The sequence below is a fragment of the Barbus barbus genome (genome assembly GCF_936440315.1).
Source record: "Barbus barbus genome assembly, chromosome: 7".
In the NCBI taxonomy this organism is placed as follows: Eukaryota; Metazoa; Chordata; class Actinopteri; order Cypriniformes; family Cyprinidae; genus Barbus; species Barbus barbus.
In genome coordinates this window covers 23778507-23794760 of record NC_136735.1, presented here as the reverse complement: position 1 = coordinate 23794760, position 16254 = coordinate 23778507, and the positions used below count along the sequence as shown (strand labels likewise).

At 36.4% G+C, this 16254-nt stretch overlaps 1 protein-coding gene across 1 annotated transcript in view; it reads right to left on the bottom strand.

The window, feature by feature from the left end:
- Nucleotides 1–16254, bottom strand: part of LOC306873128 (F-box/WD repeat-containing protein 7-like) — a 167250-nt gene that overhangs the window by 126769 nt on the left and 24227 nt on the right. The window contains exon 2 of the mRNA XM_079422185.1: nt 7204–7258. The gene's annotated coding sequence lies outside the window, so the exon portion shown is untranslated. The remainder of the gene's footprint in view (nt 1–7203; nt 7259–16254) is intronic.

Below are 16254 nucleotides of genomic sequence, written 5' to 3'. Positions count from 1 at the left end.
GAGACAGTCAGGGTATTATATTATTATAGGTATTAAAACCTGCTCAAAATGCAACCTAATGCAATTTAGAACAAAAATACATTGACATTTAAGTTGTCATTTTCTCTTGAAACAAATTAATGTCTTTAAATGAATACCTGTATTCAGCAAAGATGCATTACATTTACACTTTTAGACTTGTTTATATGATTGCTAAAATTAAACTGTATTATTACCTGACTCTAATCTGCTACTTGCGACAAGGAATGCAGATTTTATATTATAATTAACATCATGATTTTCTGTAAAGCTACCCAGAAACTGTGTATTTTGATAAGTTCTAAACAAATTAAATTTGACATTCTAGGCTATTACAAAGAATCCTGAAAAATGAGTCACTGTTTTTGATGGAGTCTGTATGTTATGCAGAGTGAGAAACTGCATAACAGTGGTGACAAAAATAAGAAGCATGAGTACAGGGATAATAAGTATATGAAGAATTTTAATGCATTACCCTAAATATTAATATTACCTGTGCAGCACTCAGTCCTGATTGAGAACATGCACCTGAATATACCTGTATATACTGCCCTCTAGTGGGGCTGTGAACCAAGCACCGTGTAATCAGGGTAACAATGCCCTGCACAGGCACACCAGATCCAAATCATAGCTTCCCGTCACCACAACAGCCAGGCAGGGTGGGCTAACTGCTGTTCGCTAAGTGCATTTCCTGTTTTCAAGCAGCGTTTCCGAAACATGAATGAGAATACTGACCAGAGTAAAACTGGGCATGTTTCAATGGACTGGAGAGAGAAAAACTTAGTGAGCTAGAAAGCATTGTTGTGTATTTCTGGCTCTAAAAATACCCAACAAAAATGCTGCAGTCTCAGAACATACCTATGGTGCCTTAAAAGAATATTCCAGGGTCATAACCAATGTAGCATTTGTGGCATTATGCTGATTACCACAGAAATAAATATTTTATAGCACCACATTTTCATGAGCCGCTACTGCAGTCTTCAGTGTCACATGATCACTATATAATAATAATAATAATAATAATAATAATAATAATAATATGCATATTTGGTGCTCAAGAAACACTTCTTAAGGTTGAAAACAGCTGTGCTGCTTAGTATTTTTGTGGAAACTATGATACTTTCAGGATTCTTCGATGAATAGAACGTTTATAGCATTTATATGAAATATGGAACTTTTTGTAACATTCTTAAATGACTATACACTTTTTTTTTAGCATTGCGTTTTAGCATAATTCTATGTTCATAATAATTCTAATTTTGTAAGTGTAAAAAAAAGTGTAAAAATAAAAGCCAATTGAAAATATTAATAAGCACTGACACACTTTAAACGGCTTCATCAGTAAGATAATAGCATGGCCATAAAATTAAGAATTTTACATTAAAGATAAACTATATGAAGATGAATAGCCAAGTGTTTGGGGTTTACACCTCAGTTAAAGTCAAATTACATGGATCTTACATCACATTTACTGTAAAGAGCCTGAGAGATGAACGCATTCGAAAACCCTCGAAGACTTGACTGCTGTAAGCCAAATTGAGAACAAAAGATATAGACAAGTTGAAGTCAGAATGACTGGGACAACAACAGAACAGAAACAGTCTCATCCATGACCATGAGACTCATATGGCACTGACCCACAAATGGGTCAAAGCTGGACTTGCAAGTGAGGCGGTGTGGTGTAGTGGATAAGGTAAGGACACACCAAGCAGACTTCAAAGAATTAGTGACGACAGAAGTTGAACACACCGCTCAGACCACAGCCGACTACAAACTAACATGTGCGTTCTGTGCCTGCATGAAAGGAATTAACGGTCTATATCAGCAGCTATCAATATTCGTCATTCAAAAGGAAAAACCAAAGGATATGAGGTATACAGATATACAAAACGTAAAAAAAAGCAGCGCTTGTTTCCTATTTTGAATATTATGTTGATAACTATATATTTTAAGCAGCTCATGTTGCTATGAAATTATACGCATATTGGAATGCTTGGGTAAGACCATGTCTGAGCCACCTTCATTTACTTGCTCGTCTTCATCACTTTTGCTTTAATTCTAGTTCGCTAAACTGAACATTCAATCAGAGTTCTCACCAATGCCGATTCAACATGTTGAAGTGGGCAAAATGCCACCTATGTGAGCCCGACAAGAGCTGACATGTGGAATACACCAAAAAATTAGCCCAACAGACACTCGCCAACAGCCCAATGCTGTGTCCCGGGCCTTTAAAGTTCAGGCAGGGGTGACTAAAAATGGACAGTTGGACTGCAGCACGATGGAGTCCTGCAGAATAAATGGCTGCCATCAGTGGCCTCTCCTGTGAACCACAAAGGGAATGCTTGAATTATTAAAGATGAATGAATATAAGAACAGTCCAAATGAAAGGGAAACACTGCAGAGGTTCAGGGTTTGACCGTCACACTTGTGCGATGGAGATTCAGGTCATTGGAGGCTGGAATACACTACACGACTTTTAAAATCGGAACAGATTTTAAAATGGTAGGTATCGTACACTTAGTGATTTAATAAATAAATAGTCAAAGAGGATTATTTTGGCCATCATTCACTAAACTACTGAGGATCACACACACTACCAGACTTTAAAGTCTTTCCAATCACAACAAATACACAAAATCGTGTGCCTTGTTGCCAATTCGCATAGTATCAGTCCTAAATAGTATTCGACATTAGAATTAGTGTCTCAAAATGGTAGTTTGTTGGAATGAGTAACCCAAAGGTACCGGGATGATTTACTATTTCCGGTGGAAGATCGATGTGCAGCTAATATTGCCCACAACACATTGCACGTTGGACGAAGATTCTAAGCAAACTAAGCAAAAGAGCGGACCGTTAAAGACACAGTTATGACAAAACGGTACATCCCAAAGTTTGCCAGTACTATTCTGCTACATACTTAAAAGTATGTACTTTTTCTTCCAAAAAAAAAAAAAAGTATGTACTTTTAGGGCACAGTACAAGTAGGCCAATTGGGATTAGGGGTGTAACGACGATACACACCAATGCCACAGCTGTGTGTATGGCTTCATAGCATGGCACCAGCGATGCTAAAGAATAGTAGATTCACTTTTAATTATTAATAATAATAATAATAATAATAATAATAGCTCCGTCAGTTCATATTAAACAATGCATTAACAAATGAGACTTTAAAAATTGTTGCTTTGTAAAGTGTTACCAAAAAATCTATTGCCTTGAAATTTTATAAAATGATGCCTATGTAATGCAAACAAGTCATTGGACAATTTACATTACTTTGGCTACATAGGCCTATACAACATAACGTATATATAACGACTTACAGGCTAGCTGCACAAAATGCCTCGAATGCACAAGTGAATGTGTCTGCGCTGCTCTAAATGTCTAATTCCTGTTGACGCGTTCTTCACGCAACAATGTGCAGAAACACAGCAACTAAACTCTAAAAATTCACAGCAGTATTATAATAGTGTTCTTATTATAATGTTAAGTATATGACAGTCCCAGACATAGTCATTAATATTCTGTATTGTTTGTGCTGCTCGCTGAAGAGATATCAGCCGAAGCGCTTTAGCGTAACTCAACCAAATGCATCTTATACGAGAAATAATATATACACAACTTTACATTACAACATTACAACTTACAGTTCCACAAAAAGCCATGAGTGGCTACATAAGTGAACTTGACTGTGCTAGTCATGAAGATATAAAACTGTGGACGCTTTCTTTCATAACGTGCTGAACCATGGCATAAGTAACTCCGCCCCTTATGCCAGGGGGTAAGGGGTGGGGTAAGACAAAAGAATATCGCGCGATACGCATGAGTATCGCGGTTACGCATCATGTGTGGTGTATCACGGTTTTTCGGTTCGGTCCGGTTTGAATATCGTTACACCCCTAATTGGGATGCAGCAAAAGTGATCTAAAAACGGCTATAAAACTTGTGCAACTATAACTATAAAAACTATAAAATTGGGAAAAATCAGTAGTCATGTAGTGTAGCTGAAAAAATCATGTAGTGTAACTGAATGCAATTTGGATGGGTTTTGATGTGGATGCAAATGTTTCCATATGAAAAAAAAAAAAAAACAACAAAAAACTCACATTCCTTAATAAACCTATTTTTTATGTAAAATTGTGTTGTGATGCATTTTCCTTCAAAGACAGATTAGCCTATAGGTCTTTGAAGTTACGTGGTGTACAATGAATTCTGATCAGAGTCACCAGCAAATTACTCTGCATTTGGCACTTAGTTCCAGTTTTAGTTCCTAATTGAACAAATATATCATGCAGACTTTACCAGAAGAACAGTTTTAAATTTGAGAAGACTTCAGGAAGACTTCATAGAATTTCCTAGAAATGGTCAAAGAACAACTAAGACTTTTACAAACAGATATTTATCATCAGCATGCTGGGTATGTGATAACTTCCTAAAATATTAATGGTCCTTTATGAACAATATATGTATCAGCAAATGTATGCAAACACATTTCTAAGTAAACAGATAGTTAACACAGTTAAGCATACAATATGCCTGTGAATACAAATATTATCATGCAGCATATTAAATAGTGTTTTAATTTGTGATTTTTTTTTCTCATACACTATCAATTAGTATATAGTGAAGTTGACAAAACCATATTAACAAATGCACTTCACCTTCATAATGTGATGCATTTCTGAATTAAACAATATAAAGAGTGAAATAATGTTAGCAGTGTTGACAAAATTACCGACTACGATACCTTTCGGTACTGAAATTTTAAAAACGTCCATTTCCCGCTAAGATTTGAGCGCTATTGAGCAGGTTCTTAAACAGCGCTGATTGGTCATTGTGTTCACGCACTCAATATATACATCTGTGATTGGCTTCAATGATCATCGCTTCACGCTCTACACCGAGCACTTCATTGATCATTGAAGCCAAGCACAGATGTATCTGTTGAGCGCGTGAACACAATGACCAATCAACGCGGTTTAAGAATCTGCTCAACAGCGCTCAAATCTTAGCGAGAAATTAAAGTTTTTAAAATTTCAGTACGGAATGGTATCGCAGTCAGTACTTCTGACACTAAATGTTAGTGCGGTGGGGGTTTCATGCAGATTTGAGTTGCTTTATAGAGCTGCATGATTCTGGATAAATTGAGATCACGATTTCATGTTGCCTTTACGCACTGGATTAGACCATACTATGCGCCGGAATCCCTCAGAGACTCACACTCTTTTGTTCATTTGTGCTGCCTGCACATTTATACAATATTAAAAAAAATAAAAAAAATCACGCTTATCAAATCATACTGTGCAGCTCATACTGCATTCAGAGCGTATGTATAATTCATCACTGGTATATAACATTTCATATTAGGGGACCGTCAGCCTCTTTCTACCTCTGTCATTTCTCTTACAATTTAATCGCAGACTTTCCCTCAGCTCAACGAATCTTTTTAAAGGAAGGTATTATAAACAGCCCAGTGGCCTCTAGCAGTGCAGCGCTTTAAAAATTCATCAATGAAAGGGCTGCCCCCCTCTGCACCATATCGGTTTACCTTTAATTCACAAAAGCGTGACGAGACATACATTATTAACCAGTTGCTTGATCGGCCAAGCACACAACTCCCCCAAGCAAATGCAGAGACACAAAAACAAACATTGACCCTTGAATATGAAGCTGCCTGTCTCACAAAAATCCCTCTTTAGTGTATCAGGGCTGCACACTGAGGGTCTTGTGACTGACACTGAAGGGAAGTGTGAAAGTTCACTTCCTTGCTTCAACACCAAGGACAATGGGTGGCTGGGTGGGTCTCTCCTCCTGTCTTTCATCCTGTGAATGGTACAGCCATCCCATCCGGGAGAAGACAACAAATGGTGGTAAGTGTTCTGAATGGACTGCTCATCTCAAAAGCATTTGTAGCAACTGTGAAGGTACTATATCTAAAGCTTCAAAGCGGAAAATTGTAGATTGAGAAATTTATTTTTAGGGCAAGTAAAGAGAAAATTAAAACAAATAAATCAAAATTCTAATTAGATGTCAATCAGTAAATGAATCTAAACAAATCTTGGAAAACTTATCGGAAAGACTCAAGTCACTGGGATCAATCAGTTTCCACCAATATTTGCTGATGGAGTCTAATTACTGCCAAACTACCCATAATCTCAAACAAAACCAAAGTAGGATCAACAACAGCATGTCTGGTACACCATAAACAGAGAAAAATGGGAAAAAAGTGTGACCCTGAACCACAAAACCAGTCTTAAGTCACTGGGGTATATTTGTAGCAATAGCCAAAAATACATTGTATGGGTCAAAATTATTGATTTTTCTATTATGCCAAAAATCATTAGGATATTAAGTAAAGATCATGTTCCATGAAGATATTTTGTAAATTTCTTACCGTAAATATCAAATCTTCACTTTTGATTAGTAATATGCATTGCCAAGAACTTCATTTGGACAACTTTAAAGGCAATTTTCTCAATATTTAGATTTTTTTGCACCCTCATATTCCAAATTTTCAAACAGTTGCATCTCGGCCAAATATTGTCTGATCCTAACAAACCACATATCAATGGAAAGCTTATTTATTCAGCTTTGATGATGTATAAATCGCAATTTCGATAAATTGACACTTAAGACTGGTTTTGTGGTCCAGGGTCACATATATAGACTACAGTAGCGTTCTATTTTTACTTTTCTTCAGCAAGGATGCATTAAATAAATCAAAGGTGACAAAGACATATAGAAATAACTACTTTAAATATATTCTACTCTTCTGAGTCTTCGATTTATCAAACAATACAGAGAAAATATGCACCACAGTTTCCACAAAAATATTTAGTAGCATAACTGCTTTCAAAATTGACATAAGAAATGTTTGTTAAGAACCAAATCAACACTACAATCATTTCTAAAGAATTTTTGACACTGTAGGGTAGGAGTAATGACTCCTGTGTGACACAGGAGTAATGGCTGCTGAAAATTCAGTTTTGCCATCACCGTAATAAACTAGCCTACATCTTATATCAAAACAGAAAATAGATATTTTAAATTGCAATATTTCTAATATTACAGTTTTACTGTATTTTTGAACAAATTTCCTTCCTTTCGAATGGTAGTGAAGTTCTGAATCCAGGTTTTTCTTCAGTAACAGAAGATACTTCATTTACTTAAAAAGTAGTTACTTACGATTCACACGTCTGGCAGCTCAGAGTCTACAAATGTGGTTCTCCACCTCTGACTTCTGTGAATAAAGAGAAAAAAAGGCATTAAAGATCCTCTAATTTCCTCTTGTCATGAAGGATTGAGACCAAACCTCTTAATTTCATTCAAAATGCTGCAGAATAATGTGACACCTCATTTCTAGTACATATTTTGATTACTACCACTGAAGTCATGATGAAATGGAAACACCACCTTTTTTACGTTACTAATCTTATTGTGAAGGACCCATCCATCCTTTTTTTCCCCTTATTTTTCCCTCATAATCTGGTGACGTATGCCAGACTTCAATTATTTAGTCTGCTTAAACCCCAATCCTTCTTACCGATTGACTACAAACTCGCATTTACATCTGCCTACATCCAACTCAACTGATGGACAGAAACAAGTCCCTGCCCAGCATGTTTTTTTCTTGATTAACTTTTTCACTCATCACAATATTGAAGAAAAGATTCGTCACTGCATCCATTATAAATTGCAACTTTAACTTTCTGCGAGGAAGTGTTTGCATAAATTACAGCAGAGCCTTATGCATGTCATGTGGGAAAAGTTGAATGGTTGTGAACCCATGAAAGAAACATAAGAATACTGACAATTTCTGATAGCATTTTCCATGAACCACTTTTTCATATCCATACAATAAGACAAATTATATAAATGAAAAACTCCACTCCATAATTTCTTCATCTTACCAAACAATGCTAACACTATCTCTCATGAGACTGATGGTTAGCATAATATTAAATGCAAAGTTGCTGAACTGAATTAGTTTAGCATGCTGCATTTGGACAACGTAATATACGGTGCTTCTGTAGGGCAACCTCGAAGCTAGCATCACCCAACATAGGAATTCTGCTTTAGAATTATTGAAGAAAATATTTGAATCTTACACTGTTAATCATGACAGTCTTCACAAATGAACAACTCATGTCATTGAATGAAATGTCCAAATGCTTATGTTAAAGACCGACCTCAGTTCAATTATAAAAAAAAAAAAAATCTTTTGGCTTCTGGACAATGGCTGCACAAACATCAAAACATACATTCAGATTACATACACAGAAAATATGTATGACCTGAAATGCACTCCATGATGCTGTTCAACAACACAGTAGGCATGCCCATAGAGAACAGGGGCCACAGAGAGGAAACCAGCTCATATACACACCGTTCATTGTAACTTATACCACAAGAAATGTTTTCATACCCGAATTCCAACTTCTTTCACTCTGATCCCAGAGGTAACATGAGGACAGGCAACTTCCTGCTGGATTAATACACGACAAAGACAGTAGAGGACAAAAAAAAAAAAAAATCTAAAATAAAAACCACCTCTAACACTGCCAGACTAGATGACGCGTGACATTTACATGCACCTAGGGAAAATAAAAAATGCTCAAATTGAAATTACAACAATTTCCCAGGATTTTTCTCAAGAACCTTTTACAAAATCAACAACAGTGGGGTTGAAACAGCATTAGGAAAGAGTGATGAATATTAGATAAGACAACCCTTGGATAACAGTCTGCTTTTAGTATGAGTTCAGTACAGCTGCCATGGGTTTTCCTCTGTACTTGGAGTCAATTCTATATGCACCACATGAGTTCCCATGCCTGACAAGTTTGATATTTGAGTGGAATTTATGTTTCACAAGCAAATCTCTTATTTTTGCATGGTTCTAGTTCAGTTGAATTGCTAGTGTTCATAAAACACTAAACTCTAAAAAACACAAAAGGTATGTGAAATGGAGCCATAAACAGCGCTATATTTGAGGGAGGGAAAAAAAACTACTTATGGTAATTCAAAATAGTAACTAAAAACTAATTAAATCAATAAAAATGATAAATGACAAATTTACAGTTTAAAAAATTCAATCCCGTTAAATCTTCAAATCCCATTCAGTAAAAAGAAAGGCTTTCCGGTGTTCATGTACAAAGTTTTCCAACAGTGACAGTAGTTCTGGGCCTCTGCAGACAGATTAAATAAATAGTCAAACTCTATTCAAACTCCTGAACATAATAGCCAAAATAAGGCTGGAGATCTAGCACTGATTCCTATGATTAAGAACACGAGCTGGAAGAATACAAGAGCAAACATGCTCACATTATTCCACAGGAGAGAAAACAATGCTGACCAACATTTAAGCGAAAGGAAAAGCAGCATTGATGACGCTAAATGGTGCTTTAGGATAAAGTCTAAATGGAATAAAAATTGACCCATTTTCTTACATATTGCTAGTTTCACTGCAAATACGATACCAAATAATACACACTCAATTCCATATCAGGCTATACACACAGCAAAATCTTTGAGTAAGGCCAAGAGTGCAATAAATGTCACCAAAAAAAATGCCTGCTAGCCTTCAAAACCCTGACAACTGACACCAGCTGTGACAAATTTCAATTTGGCTGAAACGCTGTCACTTTCACGCAGAGAGAGACGTTTGCCAACACAAAATCAAAAAGCAAACAGAACCCTCAGTGATGACTCTGCACCCGTCTAATCTTGGGCCAGTGATGTAATGTTATGTTCCCATGCCCACTCAGAGACAAAAGGCAAAAGAGTGTCATGTTCCTTGAAAGCAGCCATGTAATGCACTTTCACACAACTACTAACAGACTGCAGTTTAACATGATAGTGTTGCTGCAAACTGAGGACCTATGCCATCCACACCATTGAGAGATTGTCTGTTGAGGAACCTCAGCAAAAACTCTGAAATCCTGGTACATGAGGTATTCGCGATATGGGCCAACGTGGTCTCCTGACAACCCCACATCAAAGTCATCTTGAGGATCAAATGGGGTCACAAAAGGCCAATATCTCACCTTGAATATAGAGGGACAGCTCTTAGACTAATCTCTAGTTGAACAACATTTCCCTAGCTGAATACAAACGCAGAGATTGTGTTTTGTATTTTCAACCTCATGGATCATAATATGAAAAAGATGAACAAATCAATGTATATCTACTAACTGCACTGGCACTGTAATCGGTCTTTCCCACCAATTTTTAATTAAGACATGAGCTCAAAAATGATTAAAATCACATTCTATACAAAGGCCGCACTGCTAGTGTATAGCAACTTGCTACTGTTTACACCATAAAATAAACAAATCCGAAATAAAAATAATTTTAAGTCAAAGAAGTTAAATAGCAAATAATTATTATTTGGGGGAGAACTAATGCATAAGTGAAATATTGGGACAAACGGTCGCTTTCAGTCATGTATGACGAAAATAAAAGCTAAAAAGTAAAAAAATATTGTGCCTCCAACACCAAAACAATAAATCACTCCCATTTCAAGTATTCTGAGCTATGCTAAAATTATATTAATAATCATTGTTAAATATCATTTTTGGCCAATTTTAAAAGTTAATATCTATTTCCATACTGTAAACAATGTTGGGATGCCCAAATTCAGTTGTAGTTGACAACTTTAGGTAAAGCAGCAAAATTACTAAATAATTACTAAATACTAAAACTAAATAATAAATAATTAAATTATCAGCCAATTGTCAGTTATGGACCAAAACTATATTATCTGTGCATCCCTATTTTCTACCAGTGAAATGCATGAAGGGCAGAGCATGGCCTGCACTCTTTTGTAAGTGTTTTCCAACATTTAAGGAGTAGGTCTCCCAAAAGTAACTTGAGAATGAATGTTCCGGAAATGTACAGATCTTCAAGGAATATGCCCAGCCAAAGTAATTCAGATGTGCAAGAGCAGCATTAAGTGCTACACAATCAATCACAATCTTGCCTCTCCAGCTAGGTTTCTCAATGAGAAAGCTACACTTGGTGTCTGGGTCAAGTACATTTGATACCGTACTTCTCTCCAGAGAAGAGTTTACACCTCTCTACCAAAAACCAAAAGAAACCCAGATGTGATGGCAGGAGCCAGGTCTCAAAGCATGTGTTTAAGTCAGTTTGAAGCGATTTCTTTGATTATATGGAATCAACTTCAAGACTCGACATGTTCAAGTGTAAATGTTGGTCGTGAAGGTTAAAGAAATATACAAGAGTTTATAAGAAAACTGGTTCACAAAAGGGCAAGTTCATGGAAACCTTTGTTATGTCTGTTCTTGCAGAGGTTTCCAGAACTGCCTCAATATCAGTTTCACACTCTCTATATCCAACTCCATTTAGTTCACATTCCTTTCACTCAAACAAACCCTTAGCAGGTAGTGTGAGTACAGCAGAGTGATGGGAAAAGGGTTGTCATAACAGAGTTCCTGTAAGGGTGTGAAATCTGTAGCCTTGGGTTTCTTCATCGGACATGTTCTCACAGTACCCTGTAAAGGGGAGGAGGGGGGTTTGGGGGATCTTTGCGGTCCTATATCAAGTGGATACTCAGGGTATGCATGGATGCAGAAAGTATTAAACAGGGCGTCAAGTCTTAATTGAGAATTTGACCCGATAAGCCATGTGGAGGGTTAGAGAAGCTAGTTATGAGTAGTCTGGCAAGCTTTAGTTGCAAAATAGTTTATTAAGAGGGCAAAATAACATTATATTCATGTATTAGAGCTAGGTTAATTTCTGTGATTAATGTTACATTTACATTTATTCATTTAGCAGATGCTTTTATCCAAAGCGACTTACAATTGGGGAATAAATACATCAAGTGATTCATCTTAAAGAGGCGAATAGACACAGGAAGTGCTCGTAATACCAAGTTTCAAGTATTGTTCAAATAAGTTCAAGCTAGACAGGGAAAGATTAAAGGTGTTTTTTTTAGGATGAAGTCAGATAGTGACGAAAGAGGTGTTTAACGTGTAAAAAATATTGTAAATGTTGTTACTCCATTCTTGTGGCTACTAATATACACATGCTAATTAACCAGCCAACATACCTAATAGCATAAATCACGACAAATAACAGAAAACTGGTTATTATTAAATACTGATTTATAATACTATAATATACTGAAATTAACTATACTATAATTTCACAGTTTTACTTACATATTTGTAAATCATACACAATTCACTGTAGCTATCTTCCATGATCCAAAGAAGTAAATTTTGCACAAAACTGGAATATCACAAAACATTTGCAAATAGAGCACCATTTCCATCTAACAAGTCAAAGAGAACAAAATCACCACTTCCTGATAATCTGGCACTAAATATCACTAAAGTAAAGTAGGAGAAGCCACTGAATATAATATTTTTCCTATATGATAAATTAGAACAAGCAGACGAAACACAAATGCAGGAATTGTGGATGCCTGCTGTTTGAGAATACGGTCCTGTAAGACAATTATACAAAAATATTTTGATGACAGACTTTGCTCTGGCATTTCAGAACGACCAAAACCCATCCAATCATGCAAAGTCTCATGAGTTTTTGGTTGTACATGGAATTTATTCGTGTTTCCATCATAGTTTATGCGCATTTTTGTACCGGATTAAAAAAAAATATCCTACTCAATTGTGCTCGCAAGTTTTTAATGCGCATTTTTAGAATTTGTGCATCTTGACGTTTCAAACCAGCATTTTTATGCGACATTCCAAAATGCACAGAAAAATAGGAGGGTGGAAACATGGCTTGTGACACTTGCAGCATCATATTCATATATGTTAACTGCTTTGATGGCATGATGAGAAATTCCTTATTTTTTGTCTCCCAGAATTAAAGCAATAAAAATAAAGTTATAAGTGAAAGCAGATATGGGCAATATGACCAAAACCACATCACTATAGAAGTCATTTTCAGTCACGATAATGACAAATATTTTTGCTGTTTAAATTCTGCTCATGAAGACATGCATTTTGATGCAAAGACGAACATAACCGTGTGTGTTTGACCATTTAAGTGCAATAAATGATCAGGATAAACTTTTGTAAAACTGCAACACATGCGTTTATGATGACGATAATTCAAAATGTGTACCAGCTGTCAAATTTCTAGAGTTTTGCCATGTCTACCAGCATATTGCTCACACCTGTGTGACAGATGTTTTCTTTATAGACAGTGTGGGTTGATTCAGTTAAACTAAATTAAAGTTAAAGTATATTACCAAAATATTATACATATATTACTTATTTCAAAAACAATTACCAGCCAATTTTACTTTGTTTCTAAAGTGTTAATTTTGGACCAACTCAAATTAACTTTAAACTATTTAGTTTGGCTTGAATTTCGGCTTGAATAATGAATTTCATATTAATCAAAAATGAGTCTGGGCTAATGGTTAGCAATTGTATAACTATCAGAAGAATCAAAGAGTTAAAGGTTGCAGGTATGTTGAATTAAGACAGTGGGCATCTTGAGACCACACAGATCAAAAGCATGTCTTCTACAGAAAAAAAAAAAAAAGTGAAGCAAACTATTTAGCTGTAGACACAGAACAAGAACCCAGCTCTTTCTGAAACAAGAAATCAAAACACCAACACAACCAAAATTTTGTTTAAAACTCAGTTAAAGAGTGGACGAAGACAAACTGCACTTACAAGCACTAGTGCTTTTTAATTACACAAGAAAAGGGCAAGTATTAGTGTGATACATGAAACAAAAAAGAAAAGCAAATTCCTTTACAATAATTTTAAAGTCACACAATACCATCTGTCTGACAAGGTGTCACTTGTTCTCGGATCAGAAGCACAGGAGGAGTGTTGGCACGGCTGCACCTGGAAGTGAATCAGGAGGAGCGAGAAGAGAAAAGCATTCATAAATCATAGCAGGAATGCACTCTCGTTTCCTCCGCCCGTCCTGCTGCTCTTCACAGAGGTGTTGTTGCTGTGGTTCAAGGCATCCGGGACATGTTTTTCTCATAAGACTGTTGGGTTGGGGTTGGGTGGGGTACCTGATCTGAAATCAGCACAGTAGACGTACTTTCATTAGGAGCAGGCTAAACTTGACAGTCTGTGTAATGCTATAAAGTCAAGCAATGTGGCCCATGGTACAGATCCAGCGCATAGATCCACGGCTAAACTCAGGTTACAGCGCGTTCAGGTTCAGATAGCGACGGGCTGGGCCAGTGAGCGTCTACTCCAGTTACAGAGAAAAAATGTAGAACAAAGTGAGAGACACAAAAGAGGGAGGGAGGAATTCCAAAGATGATACAACTTCTCCCTTGTGGTGAAACTCTAATAATATAATCCATCATAATTCAATGTACATGATTCTATGTAATCCACAGCATCACTCTGTGTATCAACAATAGAAACATCAGTCTTTCCTCATGAGGTTTGTTGAACAGGTAACTAACTCCATGTCGCAATTATTAATAAATGAACAGAATAAGGCCAGGATTTTGTCTGATTTTCACTCGTTCACATAGTAGGAGAATCAGCTGGAGTTTGTGCACAATCCCAATGCCACGAACAACCGCTCTGTCCATTGAGTCCACCCAGGTACCCACAGAGATTTCATTGGCTAAAAGAACTTGACAGGTCCTCTGTGTAGTGCCTGGTTAGAAATCACACACACACACACACTGATTTCATGCTTTCCCTAACAACTCAAAAAGGGACAACATTCAAGCCATCCAACACTGAAAAAATGTCCTTCGAGGAAGGAAAAAAAAAAAAAAAACTCTAATGGGAAAAACCCATGACAACATCTGAAACAGTATATTCAAGAACCAATCTGAGACCACAAAGGACATCAACATCTAACCAATCACATTTCATTAACTGCCTCGAACTAGAAAGGGTTGGTTGAGTTTATCAAAGCAATATCTACTTCAAGATCAGAGTTAACAGGCCACAGAAGTACATTAAGTAATAGACTGAGCAGATAACATGGACCATTTCCACTGGACCATCTCTTATTTCAAGCCCGAGCCAGACGACAGACTAGAAAGAGCCCTTTGAGGAAAAAAAGTCTGGTAAACACATGGCTGTACGGCTGGGAGAGGTTTAGATCTTTTTACTACTGTACTGTTATTGTAAGTGCCCCACACATCTCAGAGAAATTTTTATTCATTCTGTCACGCCTTTGAGGGAAGAACATCAGAGATGTTAATCAAACCTAACAGTCAGAAATCAGACAAAAAGGTTGAATTCGGGAAGATGGGGAGCAGAGAAAGAGCACGTCTCTTTTCTCCATCTAATCTTATCATCTCCCTCCTCTGAGATGATCGCCATCCAGATGGGCCAGCAGTCTCAAACAAGGCATTTGTCTTCATTAGATCTGAGAAAATGAATAAACAGACTCTGCCGTCTGTTTTCCCTGTGCAGACTGTGAGCAAACAGGAACCAGGTGCACATTAGCAAACGGCTGCACTTAATAACATGATACACTTCGACACCTACACATACCATGTTTGAAACACATGGGTTAATGACATGGAGTCAACATTTTAGCCTTTTTTTTCTATTTGTATCCATGTTATTTTAACACTTTTTAGGGTTTAATATGATTTTTGGGAAAAACAAAAGCAACAAACTCTGACAGCGGGAGTTTTTTGGATTCCATAAATCAGTCTGCAGAAAAGGCTTTTGTACGCTTTTGTGCAGATACGGTAAAAAAAAAAATAAATAAATAAAAAAATCCACTTTCCTATTTGATTCAAAAAACAGAAAACAAATTAGAGATTTTTTTTTTCTATAGATAGTGTAAAAATATCATTATTAATTATCTTGTCTACAATGATAACTTACATTTGAGGAAAAATGTCAAGCAAAACACCTTCAATGCATGAGTGCACACATCTTAATAAAATTAAAAAATAAAATATCCCAAGTTACCAATACATAAATGTTCCTCCATGACATTTTACAATTTGAACCTCAACATTTGTTATAAAATGTGAAATTCTGATATTCTGTGAGAAATATTGACATTGTTTTTTTCTAGGGCTGCCTTCGACTAAGGATTTTTCTGGTTGACCAGTAGTCGTTACCATTAGTCGACTAATCGCACATTTATTAATACAATTTAATTTGTTATAATGAGCCTTTAATTGCCTACATAGCCTAATAAGTAGGGATGGGTACCGAAACTCGGTATTAAATCGGTCTCGGGGCTAAATTATGAAAGACCGGAGTATCGATAAGCTCTGACGTTATCGGT